Source organism: Dermochelys coriacea, chromosome 1 (genome assembly GCF_009764565.3).
Source record: "Dermochelys coriacea isolate rDerCor1 chromosome 1, rDerCor1.pri.v4, whole genome shotgun sequence".
In the NCBI taxonomy this organism is placed as follows: Eukaryota; Metazoa; Chordata; order Testudines; family Dermochelyidae; genus Dermochelys; species Dermochelys coriacea.
The window spans coordinates 223181216-223202829 of NC_050068.2; the positions used below are offsets into that span (position 1 = coordinate 223181216).

At 41.1% G+C, this 21614-nt stretch overlaps 1 protein-coding gene across 9 annotated transcripts in view; it reads right to left on the reverse strand.

Annotated features, from left to right (window-relative positions):
• Nucleotides 1–21614, reverse strand: part of CCDC91 (coiled-coil domain containing 91) — a 319228-nt gene that overhangs the window by 275789 nt on the left and 21825 nt on the right. Inside the window, exon 1 of one of the 9 annotated variants that reach the window (XM_043514927.1) lies at nt 15790–16145. The exons of the other annotated variants lie outside the window; for them this stretch is intronic. The gene's annotated coding sequence lies outside the window, so the exon portion shown is untranslated. Of the gene's footprint in view, nt 1–15789; nt 16146–21614 lie in introns of those variants that run through there. 9 annotated transcript variants of the gene reach the window in all.

Sequence of the window (21614 nt, forward strand, 5' to 3'; positions counted from 1 at the left end):
ACAGGAAGCTGTCCGAACAACTGGACTCCACCTTGCTCTGGACTGGATGCCTTGTGCTTCCCGTTAATGCAATCCACTACCTGGCTCCTGCTTTCCCATCATGTCATCCTAGTATCAGATTTGCAGTTCCCAACCTCCAGTTTGTCTCCTGCCTCTGACTCCCTGATAAGGTCAGACTTTGGTTCTGATCTCTAGTTTGTCTCCTGCCTCTGAGCCCCCGCCCGGTATCCTGGCTCAGTCAATTCGACTCCTGTCTCATGACTGTGGACTCTGGCTCCAACTACTAGGTCTGGTCACCCATGACCTGGGCATGAGAGACATATTTGTTCTTGCTGTGATCAAGCTACACACTAAAGACAGCGGTATAGCTATGATAGCACAGAAAACAGCCATGATAACACAGGCAGTGGCACACAGTAGCTACCCTGAGTACACCCCTGGGGTGCGGGCAGGTTTGTATTTGGCACCTACCACTACTATTTTTATATGCTAGCTGGATGACAGTATGCAAGCATGTCTACTCAAGCTGGGAATCACACCTCCAGCTCCAAGTGTAGATGTCGCCATAGTGTGGACCGCATCTTATTAAAAGCCTTGTGGACAACCCTCCTCTCTCATTCATAATTAAACAGTCCACCATGACTACACATTCACAACCCCATAGCATCAGTGTGCCATCGATAGCAATTCCTTATGTGGAAAAGTAACAGAAAAGCAAGTAATGTAGTTTAGCTGTCTAATATGATGCATCAACTAGAAATAAGGAACATCAGCACCATGTGGCCAGTGGTTCCAAAGATGAACAAAAAGTGATTCGTGGACCACTGGCAGTCCACGGACTACAGTTTGAGAACCACTGCATTAAGCAGTTTATTCACCAAAACTAGAAAGGGAATTTTTATTCCCCTCTCCTCAGCACTGGTTAGATCTCAGCTGGAGAACTGCATTCACTCAGTTTTGAGCACAGGATTTTAAACAAGGCAGACAAATTGGAACAAGTTCAGAGACGGTAACAGGAACTAAAACAGGTTTAGAAAAGAAACTAAAGTTTAAACTGGACATGCCCATTTCTCTAAAGAAAAAACTAAGAAGAAACACGATAACTGTCTAAAATATGTAAAAGGATTTTCATTCAACACAAAGGACAGAACGAGCAGTAATTGGCATAAACTCCAGTACAAAAAAAGCATGTTTAATATTAGGAAGATTTTAGAACAATAGGCAATATAGCAAACTACCATGAGAAGATGTACAAGCACCATCACTTAAGATATTCAAACTTTAACTAGGCACCCACCTATCAAGAATTGTTTAGGAAAAAGGAAATCGAGCCTGCTGCCAGTGAAAAATACTTTCAGACCTAAACAATGCTACATGCATTTAGTTTTAAAAAGATTTGAATACATCTTTACACAATTACTCAATATGAACACTGAAAAAAATAACCCAATATAAAATGATTTAAAAGTCCTAACAGATTTATATTTTGATAACACGGAAGACTTTGTGCAGCATACATTTATACTATCATTAATCTCATCCTTTACATTGAACCAGCAATATTCTCCAGGTTTGGTTTTTGTTTTTATTAAACACATATTCTAAAGGGCTCAAAAAGCTCTTCTCTCTTTACAACAAGAACATTATTTGTGGCTCCTCAGACAGAAGTAGTAATTAACTGCTTACAGTCTTCAAAAGTAACTAGGAGACTTGTCTCACCCTGACTACATATGGGCTAAACATGTCTGTTACTCGAGAATAAATAATTGTAACAGAATTAAACAACAAGTAGTTGACCTCAAATTATAGATTCATAAAAATATAGAAATTATGGATGGAAAAGATCTCTTATCTCATCTAGTCCAAGCCAACTGCAAAATATGATTCTTCTCTAAATAATGACTTCTTACAGGGCTTGAGAAGTCCACACCTCCAACATCTCAGTGTCAAGCAGGAAGATTTTCCCAGATCGTGAGGCTCAAAGCCATCAATTTTCAAGGCTTTCATTATAAAAAAATAAGTTTCTATCTCTTATGATTGAGAATATAGTCTTCCAGTGTATATACCAACTGTAAACCAAGGCAGTGCTGCCTTCTTGAGACTTCAGACAGACAGTTTAGTGTTTTTGTAAATGCTTATAGCTTTGCCAAACAGCATGAAATTAGTAAGAGTCCAGTCACCTTTAACAAAACTATACAGAACTTTCTGGGCATACTGACAGTGATGATAATCTGTCGATTTTACATTGTTAAGGCAGAGGCAGGTCTTCAATGAGTAACTAGAAGCTAGCTATTCAAAGAGAAAAAAGGTACAAAGGGTGGGGGAGGCACAGAGTTATGGAGTCCCTTTCCCACTGCAACCACTGGGAGTCCATGAAGGGGAAAGGAAAGAGAGAAAGTGCCTTCTTCCTTACGGCAGTTTGGGAATACAGGGGTGGAAATTCAGATTAATCAGACTCATTTTAGCTAGAACATGGAACATCTATCCTGGCAAGGTTCAGGGTGAAAGCTCTGCTACAAAGCTCAGTATCCTTTACTTTTCCAGCAGTTCAGAACATCAGGGGAACTGAACTTCTGATCTGATGTTGACCCAATCTTGTTTTGGGGGTCTCCTCATCCATTTTTTAATCTTACCCCTGGCTAGTAGATGTTCACTACATTTTTTTCAAGCCCTGGTCTATTAGCTTACTACGATTTAAAATCAAATACTGTAAGTTTTCTGCAGTAAGGCACATTTTACAGCCAACTTTTTGTCAGAGACATACTAGCACATGCTTTATAGCAACCTTGTTCTATCAATTTTAACAAGCAACTACCTTAGTTGTGGAATTGTGTGCCTTCTAAGAGAAGCACAACTTACACAGTGTATTGCTGTGTTTGTTTTGTCAGAACTGTATGTGTGGATCTGGCTGTGGGTGGGACTGCCATATTTGTATTTCTGGCAAATACAGTAGTGGTTAGCCCCTACCTATGACAACGTATGGGTTTCTACTTATGTGTTTTTGCTTACTAAATGACTCACTCCATCTGTTCAATCTAGGACAGAATTCTTAGCTGTTTCTTTACCGGACATAACATAGACCGCATTATTTAAAGAATAAATCTTTGGCTGAAACTGCAGGCTCCAAAAAGCCTACCCTAAATATGGTATGAGCAAGCAAAAATAATATCTATTTATGCCACCACCTATGTGGTCCTGATATCCCTCTGATAAACTTCAATATCATGCATCCCTGACCACCTCACCTGTACTTCGGCCCTCAAGTCCATTAATCCAGACTACTTTTAAACACTGCAAATCTTCGAGCAACCATTACAACTGGAAAGTTATTACAAAAATGTTTCTTTTCCACTCTCAAATGTGGAATTTTCTTCCAGAATTACACTCAATTTCAGGATGGACAATATTCTGTCCTAGACTGACAAGTTATTGTATTTTATAAGCTGTCAAGCTATTTTCTGAAGAAAAACAAAAAAAAACAAAAACTTTAAAATATTTTCAAAAAGAAAAGGAGTACTTGTGGCACCATAGAGACTAACAAATTTATTAGAGCATAAGCTTTCATAAGCTCACAAAAGCTTATGCTCAAATAAATTGGTTAGTCTCTATGGTGCCACAAGTACTCCTTTTCTTTTTGCGGATACAGACTAACACGGCTGCTACTCTGAAACCTTAAAAATATTTCTAATTTATATTCATGAAAAATTGTATTGAGTTGCTACAAGACACCTACATCTACCCATAGATAATTACACACACACACAAAAATGGATTTACTCCTATTATGTCAGATAAGAACATACGTTCTACTGTCTGGTGCCACACACCTGCCTATAGAATCACAACTGTGATCTAAGGAAGCAGCTATGGTGTCAAATCAAAATATAAGTAACAATTATTAAAGTTAAGAAAAATGATGAACTAAATAAAAACATTTGGAGACAAAGACTTGTACTTTTGTTAAGTTTCACTTTTATGTTAATGCCTATCTGCACTAGCTCCTTTTTTGGCACCTAAATGCTTGGGCTAGATTTTTTTCATACTACGAGAAATTACTTGCCATATACTGTAACTAGAGTTCTTTGAGATGTGTTGTCCATATGCACATTCCACTAAGGATGCACATACATCTCATGTGCCAGAGATCAGTCTTTTGGCCAGCAGTGTACATATAGTGTGAATGTACGTGTCAGTCCTTGTTCTCCGCACTCAGGTGCGCTTTCCCCTACTGCCATTCCGTTCCTACTCCCTGTAGGATTCCAAGATAGAGGCAACGGAAGGAAGGATCATGAAATATGCGTATGGACAACACATCCTGAACTCCAGTGAGTGTACAAACTTCTCTCTCCTTCAAGTGCTTGTCCATATGCACATTTCACTAATGGTGACTCCCAAGGAGTGGTCCTGTTAAGGAGGCGGGAGCTCAGAGCATGTTGGTAAGTAACGAATGAAGAACCGCTTTACCAAATGCATGTATGTACGGATTCCCAGGTGACTACTTTGCAAATGTCATATTGGTACATTTCATAGAAATGCTGATATGGCTAGAGCTCTGATGGAATGACCTTTAGGCATGGTCATGAAATCTATGCTGACTACCTCATGGAAAGTTCCAATAGTCAGAAATCCAATTTGATAGTCTTTGAGATGATATGGCAAAGATTTTCATTCTCTCCACAATGGAGACAAACATCCTTGGTGCTGGTCTAAAAGGTTTTGTTCTGTTTAAGTAACAAGCCAGGGCTCTCCTGATATCTAATGTCTGTAATTATGGCCTCAGTTCTGGCTGCATGGAGGTTTCCAGAACAATACCAGTAGCGGTATCTGCTGGTTCAGGTGGAATTCTGTCACTACTTTGGAGAGAAATTTCAGGTGTGTTTTCATGGACACCTTGTCTGGGTAGAACACAGTGTATGATGGGACAACCACAGGTGCTGGGATCTCCCCCACTGGCAGAAGTTACAGCAATCAAAAATGTCAGTTGCATTGATAGATGTAATAGAGAACTAGAGGCAATGGGCTCCAAGGTTGGCCCCAAGAGGGCTGAGAGTATCAAGTTCAAATCCCACGGGGGAAGTTTCCTTGATTGGTAGGAACATCTTGATTAGACCTTCCAGGAAACTTTAGATGAGAAAAAAAAGCATGTAGTCCTCTACTAGCAGCTGATGAGCTGGGATTGAGGACACAAATACCTTGACCAAGCTGAGGAATAGGCTATTCTGTGTCAGTTCAAGTAAATAGTCAAATATCTGAGGAATCAAGAACTGATGTGGGATCACCGACTTCCAGCAGCATGAAGAAGAAAATCTTGGTCATTTCATCAGATAAACTTATCTTCTTGATTCTTTTCTGCAGCTTCCCTAACTAGAAAGGAGCAGGCCTTCTCTATCAATGATATCCATCCAACCACCATGCAGGGCTCTGATGTACAATCGGTCCCTTGTCCCTGTATGTGGAAACAGAAGCAGGGTTTGGGGTGAGGATATGACCAAGTTCAGAAAGTCTGTGAACCAAAAAAAAAAAAACTGCCTTGGTCATGCTGAAGCTATGGCTGAGTCCTGATTGAGTTTGCAGAACACCCTGGGAATCACCAGGGTTGTGGGGTAAGCATGTATTAGGTCTCCTGACCACATATCAAGAACACATCTGCTATGGGCTAGGTACTCATTCCTCCCCTTGAGTAGAATTTCGGATACCACTTCTTGTGCTGAGTGGCAAACAGGTCCATCTTGGGATTGCTCTAGTCCCCAAAGGTGTCCGACAGAATCTCGTCTTTGATTTACTACAAACAATTTGAAAGGAAGTGTCTGCTGAGGTTGTTCACCAGCAAGTTCTGCAACTTGGGAAAGTGTAAAGCTGTAGGCAAATCTGATGTTCGATGCACCAATTCCAGAGCCTGACAGCTTCTTAGCAGAGTGAGAAAGGCCTGCATCACCTTGTTTGTTGATATAAACCACTGAGTCATATTGTTGGTCATATTCTGCACTGATAACCCTCTTAGGTGGAGAAAGTATTTGCATGCCTTCTGTACGGCTCCGAGTACTAGGAGATTGATGTGCATTCTCTTCTCCCTTAGAGACAACAGGCCTTGTATTGTCAATTTGTCTATGTGGGTGCCCCATTCCAGTAAGGATATATCTGTGATTATAGTTTTGGATGGCAGGAATACTTGCAAGGGGATCCCTTGCACATTTTCACTGGATAGGTTACTCCACCACTTTAAAAAAAAAAAAAAAAAAAAAAAAGAGTACCTGGGGCACCTTAGAGACTAACATTTATTTGAGCATAAGCTTTTGTGAGCTACAGCTCACTTCATCGGATGCATTTTAGCTCACGAAAGCTTATGCTCAAATAAATTTGTTAGTCTCTAAGGTGCCACAAGTACTCTTTTTGAGAATACAGACTAAAATGGTTGCTACTCTGAAACCTGTAATGATCCAACACTTAAGTGAAGATACAATTAAGAATGGGATAATGAGACATGTCAAAGTGATGTTTAGAATGTACATAAACAAGTTTCAACCAAACTGCAAGTATCTGATATGAAGCCTGGCACACAGCATCACAAAGGTCCAAGAGGCCATGTGAGCTAAAAGGATGAGGCATGATCTTAGATCAGTATCTGGATTTTCCTCCAGTTGGAGAATCAGGGTCAACGTGTTCTCAAATCTGAGGAAAGTACATTACGGTCGTGGAGGAGGCTGGGATCAAGTTGATGAATTCAATCCTCTGAACTGGGGCAAAAGTTGATTTCTGTTTGTGGATTCTTCAGGTTAATCTCTGGAATAGACTGTGTTGCGGCTGTCTTTGGGGGCACACTAAGGATATTTCCCCTGTACTAGCCAATCATCCAGGTAAGGCTATATGTTGATGTTGCGCTTTCTCAGGTATGCTTCCACAATAGACAGCATGTTAGTGTACACTTTTGGTGAATACTCACAAGTCTAAGATGGGTCACAAGCCTCCCTTTTTCATCAGAACAAAAATAGTTGCTGTAGAAACCTTCCCACTGTACTTCAGACTTACCACTTCATGCTCCTTTCTCTCAGAGCAGTAGAAGACCTCTTGATTTAAGAGATCCTGATGAGAAGGGTCCCTGAAGAGAGAAACGGAAGGAGAGGTGGGTGTAGGCACTGGAGAAAAGTGGATGGAATATTCATATGATATTATGTCTGTGGTCCAGTGGTCAGTGGTGATAAGGGACCATTCTTGCCTGAAGCGAGCTAAATGATTTCCTAAAAGGGAGGTCTTGAATTTCTGAAGTCAATGGAGCTACAAAACATCTCTCGAATGCCCCATCCCAATGCATGTTTCTGGGACAGGCAGGGCTGGGTGGTATGGGATGGAGGTGGAAATGCTGGTATTTCCCTAAGCGGTTCGGTTGACCTTTAATAATAGAAGGGTGGAGGAACTGATCTCTGAGAAGAATAAGGCTGTTTAATATATTTCCTCTTAAAAGTACATCTGCACTTACAGTGGAGTGCAGAGTACAGACATTGCACACCCAGCTAGCAAGGGTATAAACCGCAGTGTACATTGTGAAGCACAGCTTAGGCAGATACAGTAGACTAAAATAAATGCCTTAAACACCAGGTTATATACCGTACTCAGCTCTCTGTATGCCCAAGCAGCGCCTCCCATGTCCACACTGCTATTTTAGTAGTGTAGTGTCCCCGTTGCCTCCCCGTGACAGAGCCATTCCTCAATGCAGTGAAAGGCTCTTACAGAAGGGAGTTGCCAGAGCTTTTCCCTAATTCTGGAACTTTTCACTACAGTGTTTATATTTCACACTGCAGTGACAAGTATGAATGCAGACTGCCTTTCACTACAAGTAGAGTTATACTTTTAGTATGGAAAGTCTCATCCAACTTGAAACTAAAACCCTCCATCATTTGGACTTCTCTGCAACACCCTGATTCCTGAAGCCAAGAGGCATATCATACAACAGCCACCATTGCCAGTGATCTGGCAGCAGTGTTCACTGCATCAAATGCTGCTTTTAGTCTCACTCTAGCCACTAACTGGCCCTCAATGACTAGCAACATAAATTCCTCATGAGCCTTGACTGGTCCATATGACCTTGTCATTGGCCATTCAGAATGGTAGGTTCAACAAAGAGTAGGTTATTCGACCAAATAAATCCAGACTCTTTGGCAGTCTCTCTTTTGCCATTTCATCTGTCACTATTGCCACAAGAGAAGATGAGGCACAGTGCATGTAAAATAATTCCACTCTTTTGGAAGGCATTGGTTTGTTTTATCATCTACCTTGTAAAAGACAAGTGGTACCATGGCCTGTCTGACACAAAGTTTTGGAAGGGTATATAATTGCCCTCTAAGTTAATGAGACCATCTTTCCTGCAGAGGACTCCAGTGGTATGCGCATCCAACTGTGGGACCGTTAGAGGCACTATAGCCTCAGAATGGCAACATCACCAGGATTGAAAGATCACCCTTTTTGTGTCTGTTCATCTATTTTCTCCTTCTCTTCCTGTATTTGATGTAGGGTTAAGAAGAGTTGTTGTATAGAACAACCTTCTGTTGGAGCAGTTTCTCTCTCTGGCTAAAGTTGCTTTGAACAGGTCCTCAGCAGGGTCACCTGGACACTGATGGATAAGAGCCCAGAGGCCAGGGGGAAGGGAACCACATGCTGGTTTTCTGGTTCCCAACAGCTCTCTATAAGGAGTGTCAGGATACTCTACGATGTTGAGGGTTGTGGTAAGTATAGGTGTTGCTTCCATGGATCCTGCTCATCCTCCAACTCTGAAGATGATGCAGAGGATGAAGCATAGCCTGGTTACATGGGGGGCACTGAGGTCTTCAGTGCAGTAGGGATGGATGGTGTTGCATCAGTGGAGAGAGACGGTGCCAAATGGAGAACTGAAGTCGACAGCAAGGGAGACTGCAGCTCTGGATGTATCTGTAGGTCCATCGGTGCCGCATACTTGAAAAGTACCATGAAATGAGTTAGTGAGGACAGGCAGATCGGAATTAAATTTTTGGACGGAGGTATCACAAATTCCACTAGAGTCAAAGAGGGCCCCTTGGAACATGGCACTGGTTGGCTCGGCTCCAGTGCCAGGGCCACTGAGGTAGAGGGTGCTAGGGTTGGTGCCAAGTTCTTTTCCGAGGTCCAGTTTTCAGTGTCAAACACTTCAGTGTCAGAAGACTGGCATCGGCATGAGACTGAGCTTCAGCAGAAACCATTCAGGGCCACAAAATCTCAGAAAATATTCCATCCTGTGGAGATGCTTTCCTCTTAGAGGATGCTTTGGTGTGCAATCTACCTCTAGGGCTTCTGGCTTCCTGAGATCCAGCCAAAGATAATGCAGTCTTCATGGTTGCAGTTTTGGCAACCAACACTAGATTTCTTGAGGGTAGAGAGCCTGCACTTACCACTTTTGGGCTCCAAGGGTCCCTGTACAGGGGAAGGTCCAGTAAGCCTGGTTCAGATGTGGGTCTCATAGATTAAGTCATCAGGAAAAACCTGAAGGCAGGATTTCCCGTCCTTCCTAGTTCAGGAGTTGAAGGACTTGTAAATAGCACATTTACTGGGGATGTGCCATTCTCTCAAACAACAGCGGCACCTTCAGAGTATCCATCTGAGTCTGGGATTGCTCCCTCGCCAGAGGGGCAACATCTGAGACCTGGAGAGCCAGACAATTCTGTCAAGGTGTCCGGAGCAGCTCAGAACCCCAATTACCAACCTCAGGGCAGACTGTTAAGAAGCAGGGCACAAACCCCAAATTGGTTGCGAGTTCTATACTTGGAACTCCTCAAGCACTACATAGCAACCTTAACATGGAGTCACAGACAGTCCCACCCGGATTCTCCCATCTATCTTGCCACCCAGGTAAGTTTGCCTTTGTGATAGATGGTCCCTAACACCAAAAATCACAACAATATTCAGGTTACTCTCAGTTACAAAGGACCAGTCAGTCACTTACCCCAGATCAATGGCACCTTAGGTCCTATCCAAAAGGACAATGCTTGTAGCTAATCCTATAATACATTAACTAAAGATTTATAAAGAAAAAGAAAGGAGTTATTTACAAGGTTTAAAGCAGGTAAATATACACAAAAGTTACTATTCTAAAAGGTCATATTCTAAAAGGTAAGAGAAGCTGCTGTAGAATGCAAGCTTCATAAGTCCTCTAGGGTTAAGAGAAGCTGCTGTAGAATGAAAGCTTCATAAGTCCTCTAGGGTTAACCCAGATCAAGTACTGAGAATCCCTTGCTTATGGTTAGAAATCTTGTGCTCTCCAAGTCCAAGCAGCATAAAGATCCAATTTTCTTCTTGTCAATAATTTGTATTCCCTTCCCCCACAGTTCAAGCTAATGGGATGAGTCCACATGTATGTCTCCTCTTCAAGGTGAGGAGGGGGGAGCAATTAAGGTCTTTGTTTTTGGATGTTTCACAGTAACTCATTTTGTTTCAATAAGCCCTCTTGGTCAGCAGGACCTAAAACCTTCTGTAGGAAGCCAACATTTTACATTTGTTTATTTAAACAACAACAGAGGTTTACAAAACAAACACTCAATATGACCTAATAAATTGGGGTACAGAGGATATACATGAGATTACCACATGCCACATCCTACAAGCATTTCATAAAGTCTAAATACATTATTTAAACTTACCATCTGTTTTAACAATGCTAATACACAGGTGAGCTAGACTGGTTTCCAGCTACTGGTGAGCGTTCTGTTGAGGCCTAGGAACCTTGGCATGAGTTGGCAGCAGATTTGCCAGTGTCACAAACCCCATCCCAGACATAAGTAACAAAATCTAAAGCTAAGGGTTACAAAAGGCAAGCAGTCAACTATAAACCATTAACTAAGAACTACTGATTAAAAGTAGAAAAGCTTAACAATAAAAACCATCTAGTTAAGAAAGAGCTGGCAGTGTCTTGGACAGGCTCTGTTACCAATCAAGGAGACAATGAGAGGAACTGAATGGTGGTCAGCACACTTCGTCCTTGTAAGCCCTTAATGCAGAGCACAAGGACTGAAGAATACATGTGCACTTTATGGATACTGCCGGCCAAAAGATTCCAATCTCTGGCGTGAGGCACATGCGCACCATTATCAAAATGTGCATATGGACAAGTACTCCAAGGAAAATATGAAGTTTTAACACTGTAGAGATTACTCTTCAATAATTGTCCTAAACCAATTGTTCCCAAACTTTTTGTATTGGTGACCGCTTTCACATAGCAAGCCTCTGGGTGCAAACCCCTTTATAAATTAAAAATTGGGGATTTTAATTAATTTAAATTTTAATCTGAAGGGGGTTCAGGGCTGTCCAGCCCCCACTCATTGCAGGGCCTGGGGCTGACAGCTCACGACTCCCACATAACTGCCTCATGACCCCCTTAGGGTCATGACCCCCAGTTTGAGAAACCCTGTCCTAAACTGTTTCACAGAATTGCTGTGCACTGTTAGGCCCAGATCCTGCAAAGATTTACACAAATGCTTAACCTTCAATCCCATTGATTTCAACGGAAGTACTCATAGCCTGTAAAGTTAAGCATATGTATAGTTTTTACAGAGTCCTAAACAACTGTTATGATGCACCTCAAAGGTGTCTGCAGTTGAGCTGTGAGTGATCTCTCAATTTGCAATAGTTCACATATAAATTTACATTTACAGCAATTTAGGATCCTATTGAACAAAAGACACTTTATAAAAGTTAGTTATTAAAAATCTATAGTTAAAAAAACAACAGCTAAGAAACTGCTAAAAGCAAGACAGGTATTGCTGCATATTTTCCTTTCTAATTTCTATTTTCCCTTTAGGAGTGAGTTTAGAGATTCCTGGCGGCATATCTGTGAGTTCCTCTTCTAAAAATGGTAGATGTAATGAGGCATAAAATATGGAGACCTACTAATTTTAGCTCCACAAGAGTACAATGATATTTTGTAGAGACTCTCAACCCATGAAGTTTCAGGAGAGTTGAACTCTAATATTTTGTTTATATATATATGCATGCATGTCTCATATTTGTGATGTAAAGTTCATAAAAAAAATGCTAGAAGTAAAGTTTGCAGTAAAACTTACATGAAAAGATATGATAAAGAGAATATTTAAGATTTTCTTCTGTGTTTTTTGTCTTTTTACAAAAGGAATAGGGTTCAAAGTCTTGTTTGAACAGTAAAGTGTGTTGCGTCAATTTTCAAAGTAAAACTTCTTTGCATTTCTCAAATTCAAGTTTAACTATTCAGTATTTATCACCTAGGAAGGCATAAATTTCACCACAGGTCAGCACCACAAAATCAGGGGTGCAGGGGAAAGAGGGAAAATGAGTATTGTTTTCAATTTGAAAAATGAGACTACATTACTAATTATAATACTTCTTTGTGACCTTTTACAAAAATTGCTTTCAAGGAATTTATGCAAAATCTCCATTAACAACTTATGAGTTTGTGCCAAAATAGAACGTATGAGGTAGGAAATGGGGATAATTATTTCCTCAGAGATAGTCTAAACTCTTCTACTATTCAGAAATATGGCACTTAAAGTTGAGTGTGCCTCACTAATGAATCTTGGATAAGGTACAGTTTTTGAGTAAGATACCTGTAACATTTCTGACTAGAGCCAAAGCTAAACATTGTAAAAACCCTTTAGGAATAAACGTAGTCTTTTTATCATTTTGGAGACTTACTCAAAAGGGATTTAAACCTGGAAACTCTTCCAGTTTCAGAGTGCTTTTTTAATCATTACACAAAAGGGTATTGTTCAAATACTGCACATTAAAATTTGCGAGGAAAAAAAAAATTAATTGCTGTTTTGGACACTATTGCTTTTTATCTATTGGCACTTCTGGGGGTCTGTGGCCTATAGCGCGTAGCATTAGCATTGCTCTAAGTGAGCTGAAGCTGTCTAGAACTCCTTTTTTGACAAGGCAGATATAAACTTTCGACTGGGATTTTAAGTGGGGAGAGTATATATAAAGCTTCAACTACAAGCTCTTTTTTGACTGAAGCTCCTTAATCCCACAGCTTTATGACTGTGCATGCCAACTCTTGTAGAAGGAGACTGTGGACCTTTATAAGATGCAACCATAAGAATGCAGCAGCTGTATTTTTCTCTCTTACTTCAGGAATATTTTGCTATATTCATTGCCACTCTTGGAGAAGAAAAGAGAAACAAAACTTTTGAGGGTCACATTCAGATACTCCTACTCACCTAACTTACTCCACAAGCAGCATCACTATTCATTGGGAGAGATGGTATCAGAATCTAGCCCTTAGTCCTTGTCTTCTGTGGTCCAGTTACAACAATACAAATAATAAATTCACCTCCTCTGTCCAGTGAAGTGGAAATGAGTGAATTTTGCAGCTTTTCATAGTTTTGCTCATCTGTTCCCATGGGCTTTCTATTCAGTTTATCCCTGCTATAGCAGAAAAACGCAACTGATTACACAAAATTAAAGGGAATATAGCTGAGGATAATTAGCCTTTTCTGAGGAACCAACAAACAAATGAGAAGCTTCTAGCTAAATGGAGGAATGAAGATGTTCAGAATTACAAATCTGCTCTCATGACCTGTACGCTATCATAATTCCCACGGTGGGACACACCTGCATCAGATTAGCCAGCCACTGCAAATACCTAAGAGATGGTCTAGTTACTGCTGGTACATGCAAAGGTTCCAAAACACAGCACTTCAGTAACAGGTAGAGCAAGATGGGTAAGATGCTAGTTTCTGAGCATAAAGAGGGTATTCTCAGGGATGCCAGTAAGACAGAAGTGCCTTGAGGAATCTGCAGTCCAAAGCTGAAGTCCACACATCACTTTCATTACACAATTTCATAACACCTTTTTAAAATAAAGTTGCTGCCTTGCACATTTCCTACAAAAGATTCATCAGGCACCACTCAGGAGATAAGACGAGATGTAGTCAAATAAGCTATAATTTACATGATGTTAGTGGAGTGAGGGAGAAGATAGATAAGATAATTAAGGATTGTATACAGAATTTAACAAGACAGCAGGGTCTAAAGTATACCTGGAGGCTAGAGTCCTGCTTCTGGCCCTCTTACAGTGCTCTTACTATCATAAAAGAGGTGAAGAGCCCTTATTCTCAGGGCATAGTTTACATAAAAAAGGGAAAAAAACATAGGCGAGAGAAACTAATGTCCTAAGGATTATCTTACATTGCTGGAAAGCAATGCAAGAGAGACATGGTGGTCAATATAACCAACTTCCTAACCCACTAGGTGAATGGAACAGCCATACAAATACACACTTCACTGAAAGGCAATCCAGCCCTACTCCCTAAAGAGTTAAAAGGAGAGCTTCCAGAGGCTTTGTGATGTTCTGGGGCAAAAATGGGAAGTGAACAGGGACTGGAATAGAAGGTGAATAATGAGGAATATAAGCAATGGCATGGAGGAATTACAAAACAGGGATGGGTACTTAACTGCATCTCTTAAGCTGTACATTTGAGGTTGCTAATAACTAAAGCTTGAACCTTGAGCAAGAGTACAGACTTTTATCCATCTATTCCAAAGGAACTCTAATGTAAAGGAAATCTGGCTTTCTTGAGTACATTGTTTCCCACTCTTCCACGCCGCCCATGAGCTGTCGTAAAAACAGCCCAGATTCTACAGTAAGCAAATGAGACTTCAGTCATAACTGGAAGTAAAAGCAAATAGCAAGATCAGTATTTTAAAATGACCATTTCAGGAGGAGCACTGTACCCTGGGATAAGAAGCGGTGGCAAAAGCAGAAGACGTTAGATGCTGGCATTTGTATCAGCTTCACAAACAAGGAATGTCAGAAACCAGTGAGTGGTCCGTCTCCCTTTCCTCCCCACTCAGCCTGGAGAAGAAGTCCGCATTGGCGAGAGCCTTAACTGGCCAATGACAGACACGGAAATCAGACTGTTGGAGGAAGAAGTACCAATACATATTGGGATTAGTGTCCTTCATGCTGTGCAGCCACTGGAGTGGTGCACGATCGGTAAGCAATAACATGTGCATGAGGTGTAACTGAAGAGGCAAGTACTAGTGTAGGCATTGGAGCAACTTTGCATACTTGTCTGTGAGAGAGGGATAGAAGAGAGCAGAGGGAAATTGGATATTGTGAGATAAAGCTCATAGGAAGAGATGAAGGAGGATATGAGGAAGGGGTAGAATTGTATTTCTTGCTTCCCCCGCCCCCCCAAATATCATTGCTGTAAACCAGGCAGATGTTTCATTTTCTCATCAAAATCTACGGAGAACCGAGAGAGAGAATATATCTTTCTTCTGGCCCATAAAATGACAAGAAAGGATCCTGGGTCAATATCTTGTCATGCTGCATTGGCAGTTTACAGAGGCAGCTACAGCTGTGCTTGACTTTGGAGTGTGTTTCCTGAGGCAGAGTTGTAACTTGTAGAGAAAAGCAGTCTAAACTAGTGGTTCTCAACCAGGTGTCTGGGGCCCCTGTGGTGCCACGAGCAGGTTTCAGGGGGTACACCAAGGATGGCTGGCATTAAATTTGCTAGGGCCCAGGGCAGAAAGCCGAAGCCCAGCTGTGAAGAACTGTAGTCCGGGGCCCCAAATCCCACCACCCAACGCTGAAGCCAAAGCCCGAGCAACTTAGCTTCATGGGGACCCAAGTAATTGCCCTGCTTGCTAACCCCTAACTTTGATATGCAGAAAAACAGTTATGGCACAGGTGAGCTGTGAAGTTTTTAATAGAATGTTTGGGGGGAGGGGAGACAGAAAGAAAAAGGTTGAGAACCCCTGCTCAACCTTCAGCTCAACCACATATCACTTTTCTCCCCATGGTAGACCACACACCTTGGCCAACGTGGGACTCCACATGTAACCATTAACACTCAAAGGCTGACATCCTGCATAAAAGTAGCTTCTGGAGCTACCACAGTGGCAGTTTTATGAACGTTTCATCTGTTCAGCCATGAAGAGAAAAAGGTCTGTATTGGTTTGAGAAGTGCCAAGTTTTCAGATTGCTGGAATATCTGTTGCCAGGAGTAACAACTGTAAAAGGGTGGAGATGGATTTAAATCCAGAAGATTACATCTTGACATGACAGCACAAAAGTCATGCACTTCCTTCACCTGCCCCTGGATCTCATCAGCCTGTCCATTCTTAGAGATTCACTTCTCAGAAGGCAGTAACTTTGTTATTTTCTATACCTATAAAAGGATCCAAAATGAGAGAATCCATTATTCCAGTAGAGAGTTCATTTCTACAATATCACTAGACCCAGTTCTTAAACAGTCTACATACATCTATAGACAACTCTCACTGTGTTCTGCTCTAAAGGAACCTGAATGAGCCAGTGTAGACATGGGTTAACTTCTCTCCAAAGTGTCTCAGTCCTCACCATCATACCGATAAAATCATCTATGGATGAAACAATGAATTAGAAATACTTCTCAATATTCTGGAAGCATTGCTCACCGTTCCAAAGTGAAGGATAAGCTAAATTTTTCCACTTAGAGCAATAGAATCACCAATATGTTGCTTGTGACTGAAACATGGAGACACACATCCCCGAGGTCAAGTGTTGCTTTTAAAAAAAGTCATCCTAGTCTAGTGGTTCTCAAACTTTTGTATTGGTGACCCCTTTCACACAGCAAGCTTCTGAGTGTGACCCCCCCCCATAAAAAAAGTGTTTTTAATTCGTATTAAACCCTATTATAAATGCTGGAGGCAAAGAGGGGTTTGGGGGTGGAGGCCGACAGCTCGTGACCCCCACATAATAGCCTCCTGACTTCCTCCGGGGTCAAGACCACCAGTTTGAGAACCCCTGCCCTAGTCCAAGGTAAAACTGATTTTAAAGTCAAACGGGGACTTTAAAATCAAGGCCCAAACAATTTACTCGAAGTTCTATGAGGAGGATGAAATAGTACAAATACCTTACACATCTTAAAAATAAGCATTATACAATTCTTCAAGGAATATTTCTGCTTCCAAAGCATAACCAGATTGCACTCCCCTGGTCTCAACAACATTCAGCACTGGTTTGCAGTTTTATGAAGTTCTGATGCAGGTCATTGCTAGTGTAGGGGACCAGGAAGCATTTGGGTATGTTTCTTCTAATTTTTTGGAGGATGCAGTGTCTTGTCATCTGTTTATTATGGTCCAATATCCAGACTTCAGCTAGAAATGTTGAAGCTGTAAGTGGACATATTGAAGTTTGTGGTCTAAAGCTCATAAAATCAGAGTAATCAGCCCCCTAAATTTTCTGCAAAAGGACATTATTTATAACAAATGCTGACTTCCAGAAGAATGGAAGCAGACTTTATCAAGGCTGCAACAGCAAAATCTATTTTGGGGGATTCGGAACAAGAGAGATGATCTTCCACTTTAAACTGTTAGTACTTCCCAGCATCTGTCCAGAGTCAACTTGCACTTGGGATTTCCAGGCACAAGAGCACCATCTTGTGGACAGATGAGTATGAGGGGGTGAGGAACGGTGTCTGCAGAGCCTCCTTGCTGGAAAGGAGAGGATCCCTTTACTGCCCTCAGCAGAGGAGGGGGTTGCAATTGCAAAATCCTACTGATATATTTAATAGGGGCTTGCCAAACCTTTAGTAATAAACACCTTCCAGAGTCTAGAAGACAGGGTTTCTCCAGATCCCATCACTATAAATTTCTTTCATAAGAGACAAAGTATTTCTAGCCAACATAGCCCTCAACTGCAAGGCCCTGCAGGTCTCAAACCCGGGTCCTGCAGAGCTGCTAGACAGCTAACACCTCCATGCTCTGCCACTCAACAAGGTTCAACAGGCAGTAGCTTCATGGCTCCTGATTGGTTCCCTGTCCTACATAAATGAAGGGTATTCCAAAAAGCATCCAGACATCATCATTGATCTTCTGTAGTTGCCAGAGCCATTCCTACTTTCTGCTCATGAGCTCCTGACTTCGACTTCATGTCGATTTGGACTTACCTCAACCCTAAAACCTGACTTGGACTCCAATTCTTGGTGTCAACCTCTGCCTGGAAGTTTACTACAAACTCCTCTGCTACTCACTGTTTCAGGTTTGACCCTGCTCTGATCACTGGTTCTGACTCGGCAGTAAACTGACAGTTTGCCTGGACCACCCTAGCCCAGGGGGAAGGCCTACCCTGTAGAAGCAAGGAGACAGCAGGCCACTCCCTAACAGCATGCCCCAAAGAGTACTTAATGGGCTGACAGGTCCTATGAGGAGCTCCCTACACTGCGAGCTCAAGCATCGCAGCTCACAACAGAGAACCAAGCTCTGCAGAGGCAATCCACACAGCTCCATGGTTAAAATGTGGCACTGCTGTCTCAACTGGCATAGCACACCACAGATAACCAGAGCAAGTGGCATGGCTATGAGATGACAACACTGTGCTCCGGGCACGCACTGAAGCCACAAACCCAAACCCATGGTCACCAGTCCACCTTCCAGAATGTTTTAATGGGGACCACCAAAAATTCAGGGAGTTTCTTAACCTGTGTCACCTGCTGTTTCTGCTCTGTCCCCAGTCCTATCTGACCAATCAAGCAAAAGTAATACTCGTTATTAGTCTCCTGACAGGAGACACGTTGGATTGGACCTCTTCCCCACTCAAGTGAGAAGCCCAACACTATCTATCTAATTGGAATACCTTCATCCAGGCATTTTCCGCCATATTCATTGGCCCCCACCATGCCCACTCGGTGGAGGCAGCCCTGTGCAAACTCCAGTAGGGGCAGGGAATGGCCTTCTCTGCCGCTGCCCACTTTCAGCAACTAGTCTCTGACATCCAGTGGAATGAAGCGGCCCAGCTCTACCCGTTCCAGTGGGACCTACACAAGGACATTAAGAACAACATAGCTCACGTGGAGGCCCCAACCAACCTAGATGCTTTTGTCAACCTCAGCAACAGGCTCCAACGGCGACATGAGGAAAGGAAGGGGGCTGTGCCACCACCTGACCACTGGTCTTAGGTACCCATCTCCGACCCAGAACACAAACCCATGCAATTGATATACCTGCTACAACGTCACCACTGAGGAAAAGGAGCACAGCTTATCTCTACTGTGGAGGATCCAGCCATGCTGTCGCCAGTTGCCTATCATGAACTTCAGAATGACAAACTCCAGCACAACCCAATTTGGGAAAGGACCATACCCAGGTTGGTAGAGGGGGTTAGCCTGGATGAGTGCCGAGGTAAAGCCCCTGCCCCACTCCTCACTGAGACATTCTCCCAGATCTGGATCTGCCTCGGTATCCCAGAGAAGTGGTACTGAATTCCTCCACAGTGGGCACTGGTGAATTTTGGGGCAGCAGCCAACTTCATACACACAGAAAAAAAAATGCATGAACAGTAATATAAAAAAGTTGATTTATATACGTTATGTAACAACACAGAAATTCACAAGTAAATTAACAAGTCATTCCCTTTAACAGGGTTTTACAGATTTGAAACCGCCAGACTTTGTTTAAAGAGAACCACTGGAAATTACACTAAAATTATAGAGCGAAAGCAATCCCTCTTGGCAATAGTGAAAAACGGATAGAACATTCAATGTCCAGGGAATAACTACAAGTAGAGCAACATCTTCTAACCTCACTAAGTTAATTGTACGGCAATTCTGTAGGCTTTACTCGGCAAACTTCCCACTGAAGTCAAAGAAAGCTTTGCTTGAATAAAGACTGCAAGATTAAAGCCTAAATTCTTCAACAATAAGCACTAATATCCCTTCATTTACACTTGATACTAATAATAAAAGCCATTACACACAACAATCATCAGTTGCACACAATTACCATATATAAATGAAATATATGATTCTTCTGTACAGGGTTTAAACAACAAATGTATTTTTAAAAGTGACAGCACTGACACATCCATTCATTTGCTAAAATACCAGAATTTATATTAACTTTTTGAACAGATTGCAACTGCTTTCCTTCAATCATCATATGTAATATTATGAGCTGTTTCCATAAGCAAACCACTACTTTCCATGGACAAATATTGCTGACTACACAACTTACATGCAAAAATAACCTAAGTCATTAACATCTTGCTGAATTAAAACAAACAAACAAAAACAAAAAAACCACACACACACACACACACACACACACACACCACTTCTCCCCCATACCCAAAGTATGTTAATTCTTTTTAAGATGTTGCCCTTTTTGAAAAAGGAATTCAAGCACAGCCCATTTAAAAAGACCAGCTCATACTGTAGTCTGGATATCTGTCACCAGGGTACTGAATGGGAGCTGTCTATCAAAAGATTAAAGCTAAATTCAACTATACATATTACTGGGTTTCTCTCTATTAATTATTATTATTTATTATTATTGTGGTTCTGTAACTCAAACCTAATGAGGGAACAAGAATTTGATTAATAAGAACTACACAGTAACCTCTACTGCAATAAAGTTATGCCAGCATTTTATCCTTCATCAGTTTTACTAACTCTAGATGTTTCATAATCATTTACCGTTTAACCTGATTAAATATAGATTTGTGTGTTCTTCCATAGGATCTAATGTTCTTCCATAGATCAAAAATATTTTCAAGCTTTTTAAAATAAAAACTGTCATTAATTATCTAAGAAATTAGAACCAGGAACTGTAATTTCACTTTGTGGTATGAACAAACTTACTGTTTATGAAAAAGTCAAGTAGATTGTTGGATTGCTATTACACGATAAAGGTCTTGAATATAAAAATGGAGTTTTACTTCTAACACAATCTTTTAGATTTCTTGCTTTTTTTAAAAAAAAATTTTAAGAAAAGGAGATTAGGCATGGGACAAATTATGCTTTATTTCTAGGTCACTGTTTTATATCCCATGTAGATCAGTAGTGATCAAAATACTTCCTATTTTTTGACCACTCAGGCTTCTGAATATGAAGCTGGTGTTGTCCTTTCAGTTCCTCTAATAGGTATTCACATTATAAAAATACATCCTCATAACAAAAACTACAATTGCAATCCACAAACTCTTTGCCAATCTCAAAAGGGAGGCAAAAGTCTGAATTAACCTTCTAAATCCTCCCTAGATTTAGTACCTCCAGAATATTTTAAAACATATAGGCATAGCAGTATCTTGATGCCTGTAGAACATGTTGTACCCCTTCTTAACTATTAAAATATTTCATTTTCTTTTGCCCGCTACCTGGTATCTTTCAGCTGCATTTCTTTTTTTCAAAAATATATTTGAACAAGATTTCACCATGTACATTACATGAACTTTCTGTATTCTGACATTAGTAAGTGTTGCTAATTATGAAAAGATTATTTTCTTTGTTTACCTGTTTTTTTATAGCATGGAAACAAAACTTATTACAGCAAAATCAACAAACAAGTCTTATAGCATAGATATGGTAAGATAGTAAAAGAAAGGTGATCTACATATTCTAAAATCTAAAAGGGAAACAGTCAGCTTGAAAGTAATTTTAAAAATATTCAGCTCCTTCACTTGCCTATGAATCTGCACACCTACCTATTTAATTTTACAATCATATTAACCCATTTTAAAAAGTCTCTCTTTCATAGAATATCAGGGTTGGAAGGGACCTCAGGAGGTCATCTAGTCCAATCCCCTGCTCAAAGCAGGACCAATCCCCAATGTCTGCCCCAGATCCCTATACGGCCCCATCAAAAGATTGAACTCACAGCCT